The sequence below is a fragment of the Narcine bancroftii genome, chromosome 2 (assembly GCF_036971445.1).
Source record: "Narcine bancroftii isolate sNarBan1 chromosome 2, sNarBan1.hap1, whole genome shotgun sequence".
Classification (NCBI taxonomy): domain Eukaryota; kingdom Metazoa; phylum Chordata; class Chondrichthyes; order Torpediniformes; family Narcinidae; genus Narcine; species Narcine bancroftii.
Window position 1 is genome coordinate 317685180 of NC_091470.1, and position 22832 is coordinate 317708011.

A 22832-nucleotide genomic window follows, 5' to 3' on the forward strand; every position below is an offset into this window, starting at 1 on the left:
CTTGTTACAGACCAACAAGTCTCCAGGAAAGGACAGGTTCCCTCCAGAATTCTACATGGAATTTAAGGACTTGTTGATACCATTGTTCATGGGTGTGGTGAAACAGATGGTTGAGACCCATGGTCTTCCAGAAGCTTTTTCTATGGCAATAATCACAGTAATCCCTAACAAAGGATAGTGTCTCATTAAAGCCATCCTCCTATAGGCCAATCTCACTTCTAAACACAAATTATAAAATAGTCAAAGTTCTGGCAAATAGATGTGGCTTTATTAGCTTTTGCAGATTCCAAGCCAATCAGGTGGGGTTCATGCAGGAAAGGCAATCAGCAGGCGATATAAGTAGGTTACTTAGTATAATACATCTGGCACAGTCAGGGGTGAACTCAATTATAGCAGTGGTATCAGATGCAGAAAGCCTTTGATAAGAGTGGGACTTCTTGATTAAAGTGGTGGAAAAATTTAGGTTGGGGAATCATTCATAAATTGGGTGAAAGCACTGTATCATAAATGCAAGGCCAAGGTTGTTACCAACAGGCAAATGTCTTCAGCTTTCCCACTGACTAGGTCTAGCAGGCATGGCTATCCGCAGCTCTATTCTTATTAGCCATTGAACCATTAGCGGAAGCCATTTGCTGAGATCCAGGCATTAAGGTGTTTAGAGTGGACCAGGAAGAACAACTTATTTGAGGATGATATGTTAATATATTTGACAGAACCAGGGTCACTGGCCAGGTTGCAGACCATACTGGATGATTCTGGTAAAATCTCAGGATTAAAAAATCTATTATAAGAGTGAAATAATGCCACTAGCAAATGGGAATTATGAGGAATACCAATGATAATGTAAGTTCAAGTAGCCACAAGAGGAGATTAAGTATCTGGAGACAAGGGTGGACAAAAATGTATACAAATGAAATACATCACCCTGCTTGGGAAGATTGAGGAGGACCAACACAGATGGACAAACCTGCCTATAACATTCATGGGCAAGGTCAACTGCATTAAAATTAATGAGATGCCAAGGCTACAGTACCTTTTTCAATCTTTGCCTATGCTATTGTCCCAGACCTTTTTTTAAAAAACACAATGGATGTATCTGACAGTTTCTTTGAGAAATAAGGAAGCCAGAATCTCCATGGAGAAAGACTTGGGATTACAGTCATTCTTTAAGGAAGGCAGTATACCCTCCTGGGCACAAATTGCCCTACAGCCAGTAGTGGAGAAATTATATACAAATAGGATACTAAATTAATAACCCTAAAAGCAGACAGCCCAATATTAAAGCACGCAATTCAAAAGATAAACCAGATTATTGGGTTAAAAGTAGGGCTATCCCCTGGAGAAGGTTACCTACAAATTGAGAGGGAGATACGACACATTTGTTAAGGTGTGGCAGCCATCCTTGCGATACATTCAGGCACAAGTGTGATTTACCCTCCCAATGCCTCTCTCACAAGGAAATATGGACAACAGGTCCATACAGTAGGCTCAATCAAACCCAGATATGTGAAGAATGAGGAAATAAATCAGAAGAATTGCCAGCACCCCTCTCCTTCTCCTCCCCCCCTACTCTTTCCAAATGTATTTACACCATCATCTTTAGTAATTGATACAGGTATTTCTTTCAGGTTGGGGTGGGAAAGGAAAAGAGGAAAATAAGGACTTTATACAAACTGATCTGTAAAAGGGGAGGAGTGATCCCCATGTTTGCAAAATTTGTGTCTGTAAAATTACAAATAAAACTTTCAAAATAAGTTTACTGATAGTTGCACAATGACCTTTTCAAGGTCTGGACAACATTAGGTATGGGTAACAAGTGGCAAGTAAAACTTGACCACAAATGTTAAACAATTATTATTTCTAACCAGAAAGATTTCTCTTTGACCAATATCAGTATTAATAGTATCATGATCCCAAATGACAGAATCTTAGTAAATCGTCTGGAACTTTGAGGGTATGGCCAGCAGAGTGGCCAATGTTAAACAAGTTGATGTAGTGTATTTGGACTTTCAAAGGGCTTTTGATAAGGCACAGCATGGAGATTGATATGTACTATTAGAGAACTTCGTAAAGGGGGTCATATTGATGAAGGACAGAAAACTGGTTGGGAGTCAGGAAGCAGATTGCCAAGACAGTTATTAGTGGGGTACTATAAGGTTCAGTGCTGGGACCCAAGTTATTTATGATACAGTCTTCTTATTTGGCTTGGCTTCGCGGACAAAGATTTATGGAGGGGTAATGTCCACGTCAGCTACAAATTAGTTTGTGGCTGACAAGTCCGATGTGGGACAGGCAGACACGGTTGCAGCGGTTGCAAGAGAAAATTGGTTGGTTGGGGTTGTACAGGGCCACACCTTGAATACTGTGTACAGTTTAGGTCACCTAAATTTGAGGAAGAACAATCTCAGACATTGGAATTTAGAAGAATGAGTGGTGATACCATTGAAACAAAATTATGACAGGACTAGACAGAATAGATGTGGGAAGAATGTTCGCAGTCTGGAGAAGCCCAGACAAGGGGTTATAGTCTAATAAAGGGTAAGCCATTTAAGGCTGAGGGGAAGACAAACTTTTTCATTCAGAGAACTATGAGCTTGTAGAACCATGGAAAGTTGTTGAGGCCAGTCCATTAGATATATTTAATAGGTCGTTGGATTTGTCCCTGATGGTAAAGAAATCCAGGAGCATGGAGAGAAAGCAGGAATAGGATACTGAAGTTGTATGGTCACTCCATGACATTGAATAGTGGTGCAGACTCAAAGGGTCAAATGATCCTCTTCTGCAATTATTTTATGATTTTTTTTGGCAGAAATATGATTCACCAAAACATTAAATTTATCAGTCATGTAAATGCCAGAAGTTATTGGAGTTCCTGCCCTCCCAACAGCCTGCCACCAATAGACAGTTGGGATCCAAGTTCGAGATTCATTTTATTGTCACATAATAATACATTAAAAATGTAACATTTACTTTAACTTTTGCCTGCCATAAGGCAGAGAACTAGTTGCCATTAATGTCACCTTGGACCCTTTACAGTATGAGAGAAAGAAAAGCAAGAATGTGGTAAACCACTGTTGCATACAATTTTCTGGTGGAGCTCACCCATTGGCTGACTGTACTTGTGGCCCCTCCCACAGGCTTCTGTATAAAGGTGATTGTTTCCCAGTGCAAGACAGTCAAGCAGTATGGATGTGCCCTTGTTCTTTAGTGAATAAAAGCCTATTGGTTTCTCAACCTCAATCATTGAGTAATTTTTTTCCAATAGATCCTGAAGCCAGAAAAGCTGGAAATCGACTCTCAAATCACCTGAGGAATCTACCAATTTTGAACTCTGGCCATGCTGCTTTGAAGCATTCCTACAGGCATCTTCAGTCATTGTGTGGTCAGAGACCAATAAATTGCAGGTACAGCACACCCAAGTCAACACCCTGGTGTACTCCATGATCAGGGACACCACATTGTACCAGGAGACTTGGACATTCTTCCTGTGGAAGATCAACATGGTCTATGCCTGACACCTTCTAGTGACCCATAAAGAGCGACCCAGTGAATCAAACACGAGTACCTTTGGGTCCTGCAAACCCTTGGAAGGGCCTGTGAATCCAAGGCCATGACTGCTGCTGAGTACACAGAGGACCTGATCAGGGATGCCTCCAACACTAGGATCAGGTCAAACTACATCTGTCAGAGACTTTTGGAACAAGGGGAGCTCCGTATGTGGAGAGCAGTTGAATTGTCAGGGTTGTTGGAGGTAGCCCTCCAGAATATGGTGGCCGACTTGACAGATAACATGGTTATGGTTTCCCTGAGTGCCACCATCTTGGGATGTGCTGCCACTCTGTTGCTCTGCTAACAAGTTGATCATGGCAGCAGTGCTCCACAAACACCACCCACTACTTTTGCCTGGTTCCATTGCTGTGGTACTACTTCTGGAAGAAACACTTCCCAGTGAAGGATTTGACCTGTTTGAAGAAGAAACACTACACCACAGTGTGCAAGTCTAAGCCCCTTCGAAGCAGCACTGCGTGTGGATCGTGGGGGGGCCACCATCCTGGACACCACCATTTCCTGGAGCCAGTTGCGCCACATGCAAACCATGGGAGCTGCCATCTTTGGAACCAGCAGTGTTGTGTGCGGGCTGCCATCTTTGGGATCCAGCAGCACCGGATGCGGACCACTATCTTGGACACTGCCACCTTCGGTAACAGCAATAAGCAGTGACCTGACACTGGCCTCCATCACACTTGACCAGAACAGCCTGCATCAGTTCACTAGGTCAATGATGAACATTAAAGTAAACAGCCACATGATGAGTGGCCCATTTGACAGTGGAAGCACAGAGAACTTCATATACCAACATGGTGCACCACTTCTCCTTCACAGGAATCCTGGTGAACCAGAAGGTCACCTTGGCCTCCAGATGGAATACAGTGGATGTCTGGGGCTATTGTGTAATGACCAACTGTGCAGGATGCAGACTATAAACACTTTAAACTTTTGGTAATGCGCTCTGCGCTGCCATGTTATTACGATTTGATTTTCAATGTCACCTTAAATGCATGATGTCACTGTCTCTAACCAACAATTTTCGAACTGACAGCTGCGCTCCACCCACCCCTAAGCTTTCCCTCCACCCCCCCCCCCCCCAACCTTCACATGGCTAACCACCCAGTCACACCACACATGACCTGCAGGCTCTCCACACTTAAAATCATCCCTCCACCAATCTCACCCCCCACTGTGAACCTGTCATTGCTAAAAGTGTATGGTACAGTCCTGGAGCAAGGCATTCATTTCGGCAGGGAGGTACAGCATTTACTAAAGGAGGGGGATCATCGAAGCCAGCACCAGCCCTTGGGGAATGCAGGTAGTGGAGGTGAGGAATAGGAAAAACAGAATGGTCATTGACTACAGTCAGACAAACACCTGCACACAATTAGATGCATACCCCTCCCCTACATGGTGAACCAAATTGCGCAGTGTTGGGTCATTTCTACCATCGACCTGAAGTCAGCATATCACCAGCTCCCTATCCATCTGGAGGACCACCAATACACTGGGTTTGAGGCAGATGGCTGCCTCTACCATTTCCTGCAGGTTCACTTCAGTGTCACAAACAGCATATTGGTCATCCAACTGGAGATGTCCTGCATGGTGGACCAGTACAAGCTTCAGGCCAATTTGCTGTACCTTGACAACCTAACTAGCTGTGGCCACAACCCGTAGGAACACGACACCAACCTCCAGAAATTCCTCCCAACTGCCAAGCTCCTCAACCTCACGTACAAGGCCAAGTGTGTTTTTCACACAACCTGCCTGGCCATCCTCGGCTATGTCATTGAGAATGCAGTTATTGGCTTGGACCCTAACCGCATGCAGCTGTTCCTGGAACTTCCACTCCTCCATAGCCTTAAGGCCCTGAAAAGGAGTCTTGGGCTCTTTTTTTGTCCAATGGGTCCCTAATTATGCAGAAAAGGCCCACCTCCTCATCAAATCATCATCCTTCCTTCTGACCGCCTTCATCAGCATAAAGGAAGACATTGCCAAAGTCACAATGCATGTTGTGGATGAATGCATCCCATTCCAGGTAGAAAGTGATACTTCAGATTTTGCCCTGGCTGCCACCCTTATCCAGCTGGGCAGGCCAGTTACCTTTTCCTGCATCTTACGGGGCCCTGAAATTCAACACTCCTCTGTAGAGAGAGAGGCCCAAGCCATTGTCGAGGCAGTGTGACAATGGTGCCATTACCTGGCTGGGAAACTACTTACCTGCTAACTGACCAGTGTGCAGTTTTGTTCATGTTTAACAACCAGCAGTGGGGAAAAATTAAAAATGACAAGATACTGAGATGGAGAATTGAACTGTCCATCTACAATTCTGACATCTTGTACCAGCCAGAGAAATTTTATGAGCCACCGGATACCCTGTCCCACAGGACAGAATGACTGCATACAAACCCTCCCTAATGATCTCTACCACCCCAGAATTATCAGGTTCTTCCACTTCATTGCTATACTCCATCAAAGAGATCAGATCCATGACCAAGAACTGCCAGGTCTGCGCTGAGTGCAAACCACACTTCTACTGGCCAGACAGGGCACAGTTAATAAAAGCTACCCACCCCCTTGAGCATCTTATTGTTGACTTTAAAGGACCACTGCCTGCCACAGACTGCAACATCCATTTCCTCAATGCCATTGACGAATACTACTGTTTGCCATCCCCTGCTCTGATGTGACAGCTGTCATAGTCATCAAGGCCTTGCACAGTCTCTTCAATATTCAGCTTCCCCAGCTTTATGCACAGCTATCGAGTGTCAAGCTGTCGCAGTACCAGCTGACCAGGGACATTGCCACTAGCTACAACTCCCAAGGGAGCAGGCAAGTGAAAAGGGAGAATGCCACAGACTAAAAGGCCATCCTCCTGGCCTTACAATCGAGGGGCTTTCCAGTCTCCCAGAGGTGCTCCACTCCATCAGATCCCTTCTATATACTGCCACACCTCATGAACTCATGTTTTCCTTTCCCAGGAAATCTGCAACGAAGTTCTACACTGCCAGTGTAGCTGACATACACAGGGTTAGTCCTAGTCTGGAAGCATGTGAGGAGCCACAAATCCAAACCCCTGGTCAAAAGGTCTCCTCCATGCCAACCCCCAATATGCCTACATGGCACATCCTGACAAACATGAAAACACCGTCTCCATAGGGAGACGACTCCTCCAGGGGTCCTGGAGACCCCCACTGATCACCCCACACTCCCTTCACCCCTGACCACACACTATGCATCTGAACCATGGTACCCTGCCTCTTCCGCTACAGAGAATATGCCAGACTTATCACTTACCCACCAGCACAGCACCAATGAGGACATACAGGCATCTGGGACCATCCAGGACCTTATCTCTGCACCACAGTCATAACCAGTACTATGACGGTCCCAACAACCACATCACCTGAGAGACTTAATTTGTGACTTTTTAAGCAGCACTTCACCCCACTGGACTAAAAATGGTAAACATATTGTCTGGTCAGGCACACCCATTGGCCAACTATACCCGTAGCCCCTCCCATAGGCTCCTGTATATCTGACTGTTCCATAGTCCACTCAGTGCAGGACAGCTGAGTAGTATGGATGTGGCTTTGTTCTTTAGTGAATAAAAGCCTATTAGTTTTTCAAGCTTAGTCTGAGTAATTGATGGTGCATCAGAGCGTCTCTTCAGAGACACTGAATCTCCATAATTCACCTCTAGGGATCCTGCACCCGCAAATTGGCAGCCCAAGCTCCTTGATGTGATTAGGGAGCCTTCAACGATCAAAGCCATTCGAGAGTCCTTCTTGCCCTTAGCACTCTCTCGAATCCCAGCTCCAATACCTGATTCCAATGAGGTAGTGTCCAGCAGCCCACAGCCCATGCAGGTCCACTGATCACTAGTCACCTGCAGCCTATGTGAATCCCTTAAGCATTATACAGGATGTAAGAGTTCATTTAAAGGGGAACTCAGAACAAAAAATGGGACACGAGGTGGTTCTGGCATACAGGGTAAGGGAGAATCCAAAGAGACTGTACAAGTACAGTAAAACTAAAAGTGTCTCAGGAGGGAATAGGACTTTTTAAAGAGATCAATTGTGTGGAGTCAGAAATTAATATATTTTGACTGCTTTTATCATGGAGAATGACATGAACGTTTAGGAAGTAGTGATTCTTGGAGAGTCAATATTAAAGAGCAAATACTGGAGGTCTTAAAAAGCATGAGGTAGATACATCTCTTTGACCTGATCAAAGATTTCCAAGGACACTATGGGAAACTAGGGAAGAAATTGCAGGAGTCTGACCTGAAATATTTGCATCATTATTAAGGAGTGAAGTGTTGGAAGACTGGATGATGGCTAATGTTATGTTCCAGTGCCAGTCATCTTCAATGCCAGAGATGACTACTGATGGAAAGACTACCAGACTATATGCTGATAAATTATCTAGACATTTAAAGAACAACTAAAGATTAGGTACCTCCTTAAATAAATGTCAGATGCTTTGCCAGAGAAGAGATATACAACAGATATGAAATATTTGTTAAATAACAAAGAACTAAATAAACTTACAAAACGTAAACATTTCAAGAGACATTTGGACAGTATATGGATCAGAAATGGTTAGAGGGATTTGAGTCAAGTGCAGGGAAATGGGACAAGCTCTGCAGGACAACTTGTTCAGCATTATGGATTGGGCCTAAAGGCCTATTTCTATGCTGTGCAACCTCGGCTACAAATCAACTGAGGATGGGGAAAGAGGGTGTGGGAAGGAAGGGAGGAATCAAACAGTCTATATAATTTATGCAATATTATGTATAATTGAATCTGTAATATTGATGAAAGTCTCCTTCAAGCCAGAGGTCTTGGTAGTTTTGGGTTCATAACTTGTGACCCCATTATAGTCTTAGGCAGACACCATTCTAGTTGCTCTCTTTGGACTGCATTAGTACTCTCAAAAAGGCTGGAAGACACATTTCCTGAAGAGTGAAACAGTCTGACTATTTTATATCACTATTGGACTACTATTCATTTGTACTAAGTAGCCTCATGCATATCCCATTAACTTCACCTTATTTACAGGGGAAGGTATACAAATTCATTTTTTTTTCTTTTTAATTCCTCTTCTCATTACCAGAACTCTTATGCCTTTTTCCTTTCCAGATGCTCAACCTGGACATCAGTACAAGGAGAGGAAGAGGCTGATGAGGAGCTGCTTGGTGTCATCTTCTCAGACTTTTTTCCCCTCTGAAAGTCATATTCCACCACCTTTTCCACAGCCTCTTACAGCAAACTGCTGAGAAGCATTGGAGAAGTCAAAAAAAAGTAGGAAGGAAGAAAAAATTGATTCTTTATAGAGTAAGACATTTCATACATATGGATGGGTGGACTTCATCTTTTAGGGTCGTTAAAACAGATGCTGGGATGATCAATGTGATTGACTTAAATGAATGTTGGGTGAATGGGGAATTGGTTACTGGAACTGATACCTTTGATAGGCTGCACAGGAAAAGGGATTGCTCATTTTCCCCACACCTTTACTCTTCCTCCACTTTATCCACATTCTTCATCTTCCCCTCCTCAGCCTCTTGTGCTTCAGCCTCCTCGTCTACAAGCAAATACTTCTCATGGAATTTATAAGACTATCATAAATTGTGACATTCATTGCATTGAGTATTGAATGAATCCTCCAGCATGATCTGAGTGATGGGTTATCATTTCTGTAGAGGTCTTCTCTGTAATTGGTAATATAGCAAATTGGCTTTTGTGCTTGATGGCCACATGTACACGAGTTATGCACTGGGCCTCTTATCAGCAGAAAGTCCCTGATCTTACTTAGCTCATTTTTGCAATGATGGCACAATTGGAAGCGATGGAATACTTTGGTACAGGTTGAAAATTTCTTCAATACAGCCTGAATAGTGGGTATTGCCAATTGCACTGTTTCTGGTGACACAATTGTTGTACATTGAAAGAGTATCAGGGAGAATTTACATTAGATCCCCCAAAACTATTTATAAATTGTTAAATTATTGCAAACAATCCAATAAGAACATAATTAGGAAAAGGAATAGGGAATTTTGCCCTTAGAATCTGTTTTGCCACTCCAAGATCATGGCTTATCTCTACTTTGGTGTCATTTTCCTGCATTATCTCCTTTATCTTGTACATCCAAACATCTAATTTCCACTGTAAATATATGCTCAAATACTGAGCTTCCAGGTTTAAGAAATATGAACGAAATGTCCCATATTAGTACAAGATGGATGATCCCCTATTTTGAGACCAACTTGCTTTGAATCTCCTCCAGACCTCTCAGCCCGGGTAAGTGTTTTCTCCATCTTTAGTCTGTTAAACCCAAGGATGTTGCTATTTTCAATGGCATCTCCTCAAACTCTCAAGAATACATCCTTCAGCTTCTGATACAGTAATACCAAAAATCAATGTGGTGACTCTTCATTGCAATCATTCTATGACAAGTATATCCCATAAGGAGAACAAAAATGTACAATGTATCAGGCTCAGTCTCACCTTTACTCTACAAAAGAGTAGCAAGACATCTTTGTTCTTTTACTCAAATTGATCTTGCCCTAAAGATGAATGTACCATTGGCTTTTAGCGGCTACACCTGCACAATTTGAGTAATGTGTGCAAGGACACCTTGGACCCTTTAAACACCCTCATTTCACAAACTGTTAATACTTTGGTAATTGTACTTTGTTTCATTTACATTGTTTTTATCTACCACGTAATTTCCCATTCACTTTATTTGCCTCTATGTCCTGTTTCTTCCCCAATCACAGCCTCCCCTAATTTTGCATCATCAGCAAATTTGAAAATGTGACATTTGACCTCCAAATGAAGGAATCCTTTCTCTGCCCAACTAGTCCTTGGCTGAATGGAAAAAAAGTTATTTCTCTCCATTTATAGGATACCTTCCATTCTCACACACTAACGTCCTCACCAATTCCCAAGGCAACACTGGTTCAAAGATTTGTAAACTCCAGAAAATCCAAAATGTAAACCAAAATGTAAAATAATTACAAATGTTATAACATGGATATTTTAATTAAGCTAACTGCAGGAGTCCAGGAGGTTTTATTCACAAGATAAAGGAATAGAAGCAGACCATTCTACCCAGAGTCCACTCTGCAAAGCCACCCTGAGCTAAACTGTTCTCACATCTAGTTCTAAATTCTGACCTTTTCCCCATATCCCTTGATACCTTGTCTAATTAGATATCTATTAATCTCCTCAAACTCCCCAAATGATTGGGCCTCCACATCTGTATGTGGCAATGAATTTCACAAATCCATAATCTTCTGGCTAAAGAAATTCCCCCCCCCACCGTTTTAAATGTGTACTTTCTAAGACTGTGCCCTCTTGTTCTGGATTCACCCACCAAGGGAAACATCTTACTCTGTCCAATCTTTTGAGCATTCAAAGTGTTTCTATGAGATCCTCTCTTATTCTATAGTCCAATGAATACAGTCCAAGAGCTGCTAAGTATTCCTCATAGGTTAGCCCTTGCATTCCAGGAATCATCCTGGTAAATCTTCTCTGTACTCTCTCCAACATTACATCCATTCTAAGATAAGGGGCCTAAAATTGCACACAGTACTCCAAATGAGGTCTCACCAGCACCCATAGAGCCTCTTTACTCTTGTACACTATTCCTCTTGAAATTAATGCCAACATAGCATTCACTTTCTTGACTGCCGATCCAACCTGGTGGTTAACCTTTAGGTTAACCTGCACAAGGACTCCCAAGCCCCTTTGGACTTCCAAATTTTAAATTTTCTCCTCATCCAAATAATAATCTGTCTATTTTCTCTTCCAAAATGTACAACTGTACATTTCTCAACATTGCATCTCATCTGCCATTTCTTTGCCCACTCTCCTAAGCTGTCCAAGTCTCTGCAACCTTTCAGTTTCTTCAGCACTTCTGGAGTGGTTTATGATTTGTTTCTGAAAAATGAATATATGCAGCAATTACCAAAATTATACCTTGCCATCTTAACATCAAGAATTCATGTTTTCCTACAAATTCACCTTCTCTGCCATGCTAACTTAGAATTTGACTATTTTAAACTAAATTGATTAGCTGCTGTTAAAATTGTGGCAAAATAATGTTATGCAAATAACATGAGCAAATATTAAGAATAACCACATACAACCTGCCATATTTGCCAACAATTTTGGATTATCTTATTAAGATGGCTCTTAGTAACCATCTGTGCAAATGTCTAAATCCCTTGCATTTCACTAGTGCCACAAGATGCAGGCCATTAGACTGATGGATCAAGAGCGTCAGGGCATTTATTACACACTTTTGTTCCCTGGGAGTATTTTTACAACGATGACATCTTTATCTGTCTCAACCCAATTAATTTTAAATTATGTTCATTGGAAGTTCCAATGGAATGGTTTTCCACTGTGATGATATTTGATAAAACATTAATATTGGATGTGTAACAGAGATAAGCTTGATAAAGCACCTGAACAACGCACAGCTGTGTCACATTTTTGACAGCTGTCCAAACATAGCCCTTTAATTTTTTTTTTTTTTAAAAAAACATTGGGAAAAAATCTGTCTAGAAAATGTATTTCACTCTTTCTTTCATATGCTAAACAATGACTGGATAACACATCAACAGACAATTGGATGCCTCCATGAAAAGTAATGGAGTTAGCGAAAAATACATTAGAAATAGTGCTATGGTTAACATTATCATCCATTGATTGATTCCTCAGGGTCCTGACTCAAATGAGCTCAGGTCTTGACAAATTACTCCACACATATCTGAGGAGGACATTAGAGCTAAATGGCAGAATTCTCATCACACTAGACAATAGCACAGATTCTATGGCTGTTACAAAGGAGAAAGGAAGGAAGAAACTGCAGAAAAAAGGGAGACCTTGATTGAATGAAAGAGATCAGTCTTTTCTGTACTATCAATGCCAGTACTTACTGCATTGATGACCTGGTCATAGTTTTGCTAGATGGCCAACACTAAAATTAAATAAAGCTTTAATCAAATACAATACCTTGGTGACCACTCTAATGCCATTTTAAATTAAATTTAGAACTCTTTGGCTTGGCTTCGCGGACGAAGATTTATGGAGGGGATAAATGTCCACGTCAGCTGCAGGCTCGTTTGTGGCTGACAAGTCTGATGCGGGACAGGCAGACACGGTTGCAAGGGAAAATTTGTTGGTTGGGGTTGGGTGTTGGGTTTTTCCTCCTTTGTCTTTTGTCAGTGAGGTGGGCTCTGCGGTCTTCTTCAAAGGAGGTTGCTGCCCGCCGAACTGTGAGGCGCCAAGATGCACGGTTTGAGGCGATATCAGCCCACTGGCGGTGGTCAATGTGGCAGGCACCAAGAGATTTCTTTAGGCAGTCCTTGTACCTCTTATTTGGTGCACCTCTGTCTCGGTGGCCAGTGGAGAGCTCGCCATATAACACGATCTTGGGAAGGCGATGGTCCTCCATTCTGGAGACGTGACCTACCCAGTGCAGTTGGATCATTAATAGGCCATTTTGGTCCATGAGCCCATGCTACCCATTACTCCCAATTAATCTAAACCCCCAGAACGTTTTAAAGGTATGGTGAGCAAGAAATTATGAAATGAGACAGAACTTCTCCAGCCAAATATAATGAACCTATGGTGAGAAAGTGATATCTCAATGCAACCTCCACCTTCAGAGGAAAATGGGATATCAGTTCTGAATGCCACAGAGTTACAGGTCCTAAACTCTTTGGAAACAGAATTTGTGAAAACAGACCTCTTGGCCAAAAGATTGTGGCCCTCTTCACATGATGTAGAACTCCTCCTATAACAGAGGAGTTCTAGAGGTGACTGAGCATGCACTGAATGACAATTTCAACAGCTAAATATGAGAAAATGCACTCCCTGTTGACTTCCATGAGCAGTCTGAGTTTGGAAACTGTTATATCAACTTTTAGTCTGTTCTGAAACTGCCCAGTCAGGACTCCTGGTCAAAAGAATATTCCTACAAATGGAAAAAAAGCAACAAACCTTACACGATATGGTTGGAGTTGTACTGTGATATTCCAATTGATGTGACAGGGAAATAATGTAATCAACAAAATCATAGGGTGCATAACTTACTGGAAAAATGTTAGGAGTGATACTGGAACTTGTACAGGAAAATGTCTGGACATTATCCCAATGGGCATGAAGTGCTTAAAAACAAAATTACATTTTTGGATAACTCCATTATTTTTCATGGAGGCATCTAATTGTATGATAATGTGTTATCCAGTCTTTGTTTTGCACCTGATTCAGAGTGAAATCAATTTTCTATCTTCTGATAAAGATCAAAACTAGCATTGAACTAGCTCTTGAGTAATAGCCCGGATACTCTGTCCTAACGAAGAAGCCAGCAACACCAGGCTGTTTCCCGCCACAATCCACATTCCCACCATGTCCCAGTCAGCAAAGCAACATGACCCTTCACAATCCACACTCCCACCAGATTCCAGATGGAGAGCTCACATAACCCTCCAAAATACACACAATTATGCATTAATTTTTTTGCATAATAGTAATTTTTCCACTGGTATTTTGGGAAACATTTCCTTGAAATGTATTTGCATTATCTACCTTAAATGCTATGGAGCCTTAAGGGCAACCGACTGAAGTTAAAATATCAGGTTCATCATCTTGTTGTAATTGGCAATAGAGCTAGAGGACATCCCACCAAGAATGTATAGATGGAGATTAAACTCCATGCTACTTAAAAGACAGGATTTTAGAGAATTCATTGAGCGACAAATTATAATGTACTTTGAAATAAATACGGAATCAGTGAAAAATAAACTTATACTATGGGACGCAATGAAAGCATTCAGAGGACAGATAATAAGTTATGTAACTAAGATGAAGAAGGACTACAATCGAGAAATAGAACAGTTGGAAAGGGAAATAACAAATACAGAAAAATAATTAGCAATAAAGGAAGATACAACTAAAAGAGAATTGACAGACAAGTAAAATATGAAACACAACAAACATAAGGTGGAGAAGAACAATGAAGACAAAACAGAAATATTATGAGCTAGGAGAAAAAAATGCACAAAATACTAGCGTGGCAGCTTAAGACAGAACAAACTAAAAGAACAGTATTGGCATCAAGGAAAAAGGACAAGCAAATAACATACAACCCAACGGAGATCAACGAAAACTTCAGGGAATTCTACGAACAATTATATCAAACTGAAAATGAAGGGAAAGAAGACAAAATAGATGAATTTCTAACTAAAATTTAACTACCAAAATTACAAACAGAGGAGCAAAATAAATTAATAAAACCATTTGAAATAGAAGAAATACAGGAGATATTAAAAAAACTACCAAACAATAAAACACCAGGAGAGGATGGACTCCCAATAGAATTCTATAAAACATTCAAAGACTTATTAATTCCTCCTCACCTGAAAGTAATGAACCAGATTGAAAAAACACAAAACATACAGATTCATGCAAAACAGCAATAATTACAGTAATACCAAAGACGGGGAAAGATCCACCAACTCCAGCATAGTATAGACCAATATCTCTACTTAACACAGATTATATAATAGCTAAACTATTAGCAAACAGATTGGCCGACTGTGTACCAAAAATAGTAAAACTAGACCAAACTGGATTTATTAAAAAAAGACGAACAACAGACAATATCTGTAACTTCATTAACTTAATCCATGCAGTACAAGGAAACAAAACTCCAACAGTAGCGGTTGCTTTAGACACAGAGAAAGCCTTTGACAGAGTAGAATGGAATTATTTATTCAAAGTACTACAAAAATTCAACCTACCAGAGAAATATTAATTGGATTAAAGCATTATATAAGGGACCATTGGCAAAAGTGACAGTAAATGGATATATATCAAACCAATTTAAATTAAGCAGATCAACAAGGCAGGGATGTCCACCATCTCCCTCACTGTTCGCGTTACAGAAAATAAAATACGAGGGATAAAAAATAAAAGAGAAGGAATATAAAATCAGTTTATTTGCAGGTGACGTTATAATATACTTAACAGAACCAGAAATAATAAAAGAATTACATAAGAAATTGAAGGAATATGGAGAAGTATCGGGGTACAAGATCAACGCAAATAAAAGTGAGGCAATGCCAATGAATAATGCGAATTTCACAAAGTTTAAGGAAGAATCTCCATTTAGATGGCAAACGCAAGCAATTTGATACCTAGATATACAACTAAATAATAATCTCGGCCATCTATAAACTAAATTATCAGCCATTAATGAAAAAATTACAAGTCGACTTAGAGCACTGATAGGAAGGATAAACTGTATTAAAATGAACATCTTCCCAAGGATACAATACCTATTTCAATCATTACCAATTTACCCAACAGAGAAATTCTTCAAGGAACTAAAGAAAATAATAAGGAAATTCTTGTGGAAAGGGGGGAAACCGAGGATAGCACTAGATAAATTAACAGAATGGTACAAACAAGGAGGCTTCCAACTACCAAACTTTTAAGAATTATTATAGACCAGTACAATTAAGATACCTATCAGATTTTTAATCAAACAAGGGAAAAACCAGATTGGACCAAATTAGAGCTAGATAAAATAGGGGAGAAGATACCTGAGCATATAGTATACAAGTGGGATGATAAATTGGTGCAACGTAGGAATTAACCAGTATTATACCATCTGCTCAACATTTGGAAGAAGATTCACGTAGAAAGGAATAAATTATCAACTTCCAAAATTAATATTGACACAAAATCAACTAATCCCTTTCACAATAAATAACCTTTCCTTCAGAGAATGGGAGAGAAAAGGGATCAAAAGAATAGAAAATTGTTTTTTGGGAAATAAATTATTTTCTTTTGAACAAATGAAGGACAAATACAACTCATGATACAAGGTTCGCATACCACCAACTGAAAACCTACTTGAAGGACAAATTGGGAAACAGTCTGAGGTTACCAGAAGGAAGCAATTTTGAATATGTGATTACAGACACAATAATTTAAAAATTTATAACAAACATGTACATCAAACTGCAAGAAAAGGAGAATGAGGAAACAAACTGTAAATCTAAACAAAAATGGGAACAAGATCTAAACATAAAGATAAAGAATGAAACATGGGAAAAGCTATGCTCCGGAACCATGAGAAATACAATAAACACGAGGTTACGCATGATACAATATAATTGGTTACACAGGCTATACATCACACCCCAAAAGTTAAATAAATGGGACCCAACAGTATCAGACAGATGTTTTCGCTGTAAAAAGGAAACGGGAACAACAACACATGCAATTTGGACATGTGAGAAAGTGGAAAAATTTTGGGAAGATCTAAACCAGATATTAAATCGCAAAAAGCAATACCAAAAAACCCAGAGATCTTCCTTCTAAGTAATATAAGAAAAAGAATTTGGACTCGATTTGGATGGAGCACAGAAAAGATTTATGATAGCCCTAGCTGTAGCAAAAAAATGTATCATGTCAACCTGGAAATTAGAAGATAACTTGAGAATACAACAATGGTACATAGAAATAAATGAATGTATTCCATTAGAAAAAATAACAATTTAAGAAATATCACAATATTTGAACAAATATGGGAACCATACATAAAATAAATAGAGAAATCCTACCATGATCCTCCACCACCTAAAATGACAGAAGGAGAAGACAACAAAATGAACTGACTCAGTATATACAAGTAAAAGATAAAAATTTCTTGTTTATTTTATTAAGTGACAACATTGTTTAACGGATTTAATGTATCTTATAGATTGAACTTTGAATAAATGGGAAGGGGGAGAGGGAGGGAGGGGGAAAAGAGGAGAAAATGACACTATATATTCAAGAGAAAAATGTCTATGTATTTTGGTCAATATGGTTTATTGTGTAAAAAATAAAAAAATTAAAAAGAATAACCCTTCATTTACATGCAAAGAGCATGCACTTAATTCATGACCACTTAATACCAGGCACTAAGGAAGCTTCAAGGGCACGAAAAGGTACACAAACCCCCTATTTTAGTACCACATTGAATTTCTATGAGTAGTCGAAAGCATGCCACACATCAACTAAATCCCACACCATCTTTGTTACATAAAGTACAGTGTTTGACCTTTTACAATTCTCCATCATAGGGGTTTTATTTCAATTAGTGCCTGCAGCCTTTAGTGTTTTACCACAATACTAACTAGCAAAATGGTCAACCAGTTTACCTATTTCAGCTGCACCATTTCATCAGATGCAAGGATCGACAACGAGATAGACAACAGACTCGCCAAGGCAAATAGCGCCTTTGGAAGACTACACAAAAGAATCTGGAAAAACAACCAACTGAAAAACCTCACAAAGATAAGCATATACAGAGCCGTTGTCATACCCACACTCCTGTTCGGCTCCGAATCATGGGTCCTCTACCAGCATCACCTACGGCTCCTAGAACGCTTCCACCAGCATTGTCTCTGCTCCATCCTCAACATTTATTGGAGCACTTTCATCCCTAACATCGAAGTACTCGAGATGGCAGAGGTCGACAGCATTGAGTCCACGCTGCTGAAGATCCAGCTGCGCTGGGTGGGTCACGTCTCCAGAATGGAGGACCATCGCCTTCCCAAGATCGTGTTATATGGTGAGCTCTCCACTGGCCACCATGACAGAGGTGCACCAAAGAAAAGGTACAACGACTGCCTAAATAAATCTCTTGGTGCCTGCCACATTGACCACTGCCAGTGGGCTGATACCACCTCAAACCGTGCATCTTGGTGCCTCACAGTTTGGCGGGCAGCAACCTCCTATGAAGAAGACCGCAGAGCCCACCTCACTGACAAAAGGCAAAGAAGGAAAAACCCAACACCCAACCCCAACCAACCAATTTTCCCCTGCAACCGTGTCTGCCTATCCTGCATCGGACTTGTCAGCCACAAACGAGCCTGCAGCTGACGTGGACATTTACCCCCTCCATAAATATTCGTCCACGAAGCCAAGCCAAAGAAAGAACTAGCAGCTCCAAATGGCAGACAGTGCAGTTTGTAGCTTAAAAATCCAGGAATTTACAAAACGTTGAAAATTCCAGCTGGAATATAACTAAGGTCTCTGAATCTGAAACCATGAGAACAGAGAGGTCTACTTGATAAAATTTATCCATACATTTTCCTCCAACCCTCAGCTGTTTTGATTATCCAGAAGGCTATACTATTGAAAATATGATCAGAAATGCACCATTTGGCCTGCCTCGATAAATATTAATATTGAAGGGGCACAGTGTACTTCAGCTAACCAAACAAGCAGAGAACCTACAATTAGAAACTTAGATTTAGACACATGAAGGGCAAGATATTTCATATAGTTAATTGGTTTCAAAACAGAAATGTAGGAGGAACCATTTTGACGTTTGCTTTCCCACCTGAAACGTAATTCCTTTGATTATACATTTCCATTGAATTAATCTTTCAAAACAAAACACTATTTAACTGTAAACAAATTGTAACTATAGACTTTTTTGTTTGAGAACCCAAAATTAAAAACTATGACCATCACAAAATAGGTTGACGCAGATACCACAGGAGAGGAGGAGAGAGCTGAAGTTCTCCTGGCCCAGGCTAAGAATGAGCATGAGAGTGGTGTATTGTTGTAAGGGAAAGCTGCAACGACTGTTGATCTATTTTAGCAAGAAGGTAGATTTCAGGATGAACATGGCACCATTGCTAGAGCTGCTGTAATGGCAGTGCTGCCACTGGTGCAGTCTTAGGAGAGGAGGGAACAGAGACAGCACTGCCCCAAAGGGTTCAACCACCTGCACCTAATGCCATCAGCCCTGTACAGGCTTGAAATGGCCTGTTAAAGGAGCTGAAAGTATTTGTAAGAAAAATTCTGCAACTACAGGAGGTCTGAGCCCAAGATGGTGACATTTGTACTGGCAGCAGCTACGAGGGGTTGCAGACTGAAGGAGCAGCAGCAGACTGGGGCAGGGCACTAGAAACAGGGAGAACACCCCCCCCCCAACCATGAGAAGAAGCAGAGGCGATGACCCGATAGGACAGTGACCACAGCAACAGACCAGCAAGGCCTGAGTGATCCACACAGGCAGTTGGCAACTTGCAGTTTGTGGACCACACTGACAGACTCATGGAAATCAGGTACCAGAGCAGAGAATAGTGAGAATGCCAAGGGTAAGAAGAGGACCTGAAGGGCCTTGGGTGCCAAAGGTTTTCTGATCATGGAGGTTTGCCAATGAATCAAACAGGGTTCACTGCAGAGGATGGTGAAGGGCTTGGGTCTGGACACTTGGAATCTCTGAAGTGACTCCCTTTTGCTTCCTTCTCTCTCACTATTAGTGGTGCCGGATGATACCAATGGAGACTTTTTAATGACTTACAGTAGGCAATATTACATGTTCGGTACTATTACCTGAAATAAATTATGAGGGCATTTTAGTCAGGATAATATCTGGAAGAAGTCTCAACAATAGACCTGAGACTTTGAGGATATATGTGGACTCAATTTATACCAAAGAGGAGAAATTAAGGGGAAGTGGGGGAAGAAGAGAAAATAATCAGTAAATAAACCTGTAGATACCAGAAATCAAACAAAAATAAGAAATTGATATAAAAACTCAGCCGTTCAGATAGCATTATGGGAAGAGAAAGTTTGGAAAAACTGGGAAACAGATGCAAGCTCGTTTTCAGCAGAAGATAGAGGCAGGAGGATATTATTCTTTTAGCTGTTAAAGTTATTACACCCTCTCAAATTCAATAATCTGGTCTTGGTGCTTTGCTAAAATCCTTCATCAGGACTTCAGCACAACTGCCAACAATTCAATGATCATCCTAGTCAGTCTAACAAGTGCCAAGTGGATTGATTAACCAATGTTAAGCTGAGTGAGACTTTGTTCTTTGTGATATCTCCTGATAAAGATCAAAACTAGCATCCAACTACCTCTTGAGTAATATCCTGGATACTCTGTACCAACGAAGAAGGGCTCAGGCCCAAAACTTCAGTTATGTATCTATACTTCCTATGGAAGTGAAGAGACTGGCTGAGTTCCTCCAGCATTTCTGAGTGTTTTTACTGTCTCAATGATCCTATCATCACAAATCCATTAGTTGTTCCCAAACTGATGAGCTTCCAAGTAGATTATTTTATAATTTTAATTTAAAATAATTGATAGGGAAGTTGATGTTAAAATCCATAGGAAACAATATAAAATTATTGTAACAATATTTAATATTTGGGGAGATTTTATAAGATTTAGAGTAGGTGACATACATGCACATTTTAAAACAGATCTTATTTGAAAGACTGAAGAATTCACATTGCAGGATCTCTGGAGAATAAGTACCTTTCACAAGTAGGCGTTAATTGAACTGACATCATAAAATGCTTGACCATTGTCTTGCTGGAGTCATGCGGTCTATCAATAGTCTTTCTGCAAAGGTCTCATAGAAAGATAAACAAAATCCAGGAGTGACCTAACAGATGGAAGCAGAAGAAAGAACTCCTGTTTTGCTCAGGAAGGTGGAGGTTTTGCAAGACAGGAGTCATATGCTCTCTTTGGAGTTTCAGTTGAAAGATAGAGAGAGAGTTAACAGCTCAGTATGTGGGACACTGACAAGTAATTTAAAAGTGCAATCCAGGGAAAACTGTTTGAAACTGACAAAAGCATGTTCCAGAGCAGTAGATGGCTGGAAGTGCTATCTGTCTGATGTTTCTCTTGAAATAGAGGAAGGAATGGAACTCTGTAGTAGCTTGAAGAAAGAAGTTACCATCTGGAAGACCCTGATGGGACAAGTTTCATCAGCAAGACCCTGAGGTGACTAGTGGTGGTACCTCAGTTGTGGAAATCCTGGAGCAACATGCATCTCTCTGCAATCCCTTCAAGAACCTTCCTGAGCAGTAACCATTTACCTTTCAAGCACCAAGCCTGGTGAACTTTATACATGTTAAATTCTGTGCACAATATGGTGATTGCCTTCAACCAGAGAACTTAGAAGAAAGAGAAATGAGATTGAACTGTGAACCAAAGAACTTTTCTTAAATTCACACACCCACACTACATACACGTGCACCTAGAATTAGAAGGGGGTAATTTGGGTTAGTATAGAGTATGCAGAGGCCGACAGCATCGAATCCACGCTGCTGAAGAACAAACTGCGCTGGGTAGGTCACGTCTCCAGAATGGAGGTCCATCACCTTCCCAAGATCGTGTTATATGGTGAGCTTTCCACTGGCCACCGAGACAGAGGTGCACCAAAGAAGAAGTACAAGGACTGCCTAAAGAAATCTCTTGGTGCCTGCCACATTGACCACTGCCAGTGGGCTGAAATCGCCTCAAACCGTGCATCTTGGTGCCTCACAGTTCAACGGGCAGCAACCTCCTTTGAAGAAGACCGCAGAGCCCACCTCACTGACAAAAGACAAGGAGGAAAATCCCAACCCCAACCAACCAATTTTCCCTTGCAACCGCTGCAACCGCTTCTGTCTGTCCCGCATCGGACTTGTCAGCCACAAACGAGCCTGCAGCAGACGTGGACATTACCCCTCCATAAATCTTTGTCCGCGAAGCCAAGTATAGTATATGTATAGAGACAAGTTAAAAATTGATTCTATTTTCATGTTTGAAGTTGATTTAAAATAACTTGTTTTGAAAGCCACTTGTCTTGGTGAATGTCTATTGCTGCTGGGTTTTGGGGTCCTTTGGGCTCGTAACATTATCCTAGGTTTTTTAAAATAGAGTTATAATTTATCTGCCATTTATTGAGCAAAAATAATTTGCTGAAGGACTTCAGAGCTTGAGTAGCATCAATGGGGGCATAGAAAAATAGTCAAAGTTTCATTGAGATTGGGAATGGAAAAGAGAGCCAATATAATGAAGAGGTTAGGAGGGGTTGAACTAGGGCCAGTTAGGGATTAGTGAACCATGGAAGGGTGAAAGGTAATGGCCAAAGGCAGTGGATTAGCAGGTGCCAGACAAAAGAAGAAAGATGCAAAAAGAGATCGGTTGGGGGAAAATTAGACATATGGGTGTGGGGTTATGAATTCTGATAAGGGGTGACAATAGTCAGATGTACATGTGCATACAGCCTTGAAAGTGGGAGCTCATTGAGAGAAAGCAGTTAAAGCTTACGATATACTGGGATTCACAAGTGGAGAATGAATGTTGGAAACTTGTGCTGAATCCATACAAAACATTGGTCACAGCTATTGCATTGCATTCAAGTCATGTCACTTAAGAAAGGATTTGAAAAAAGCCAAGCGAGTGCAGAAAAG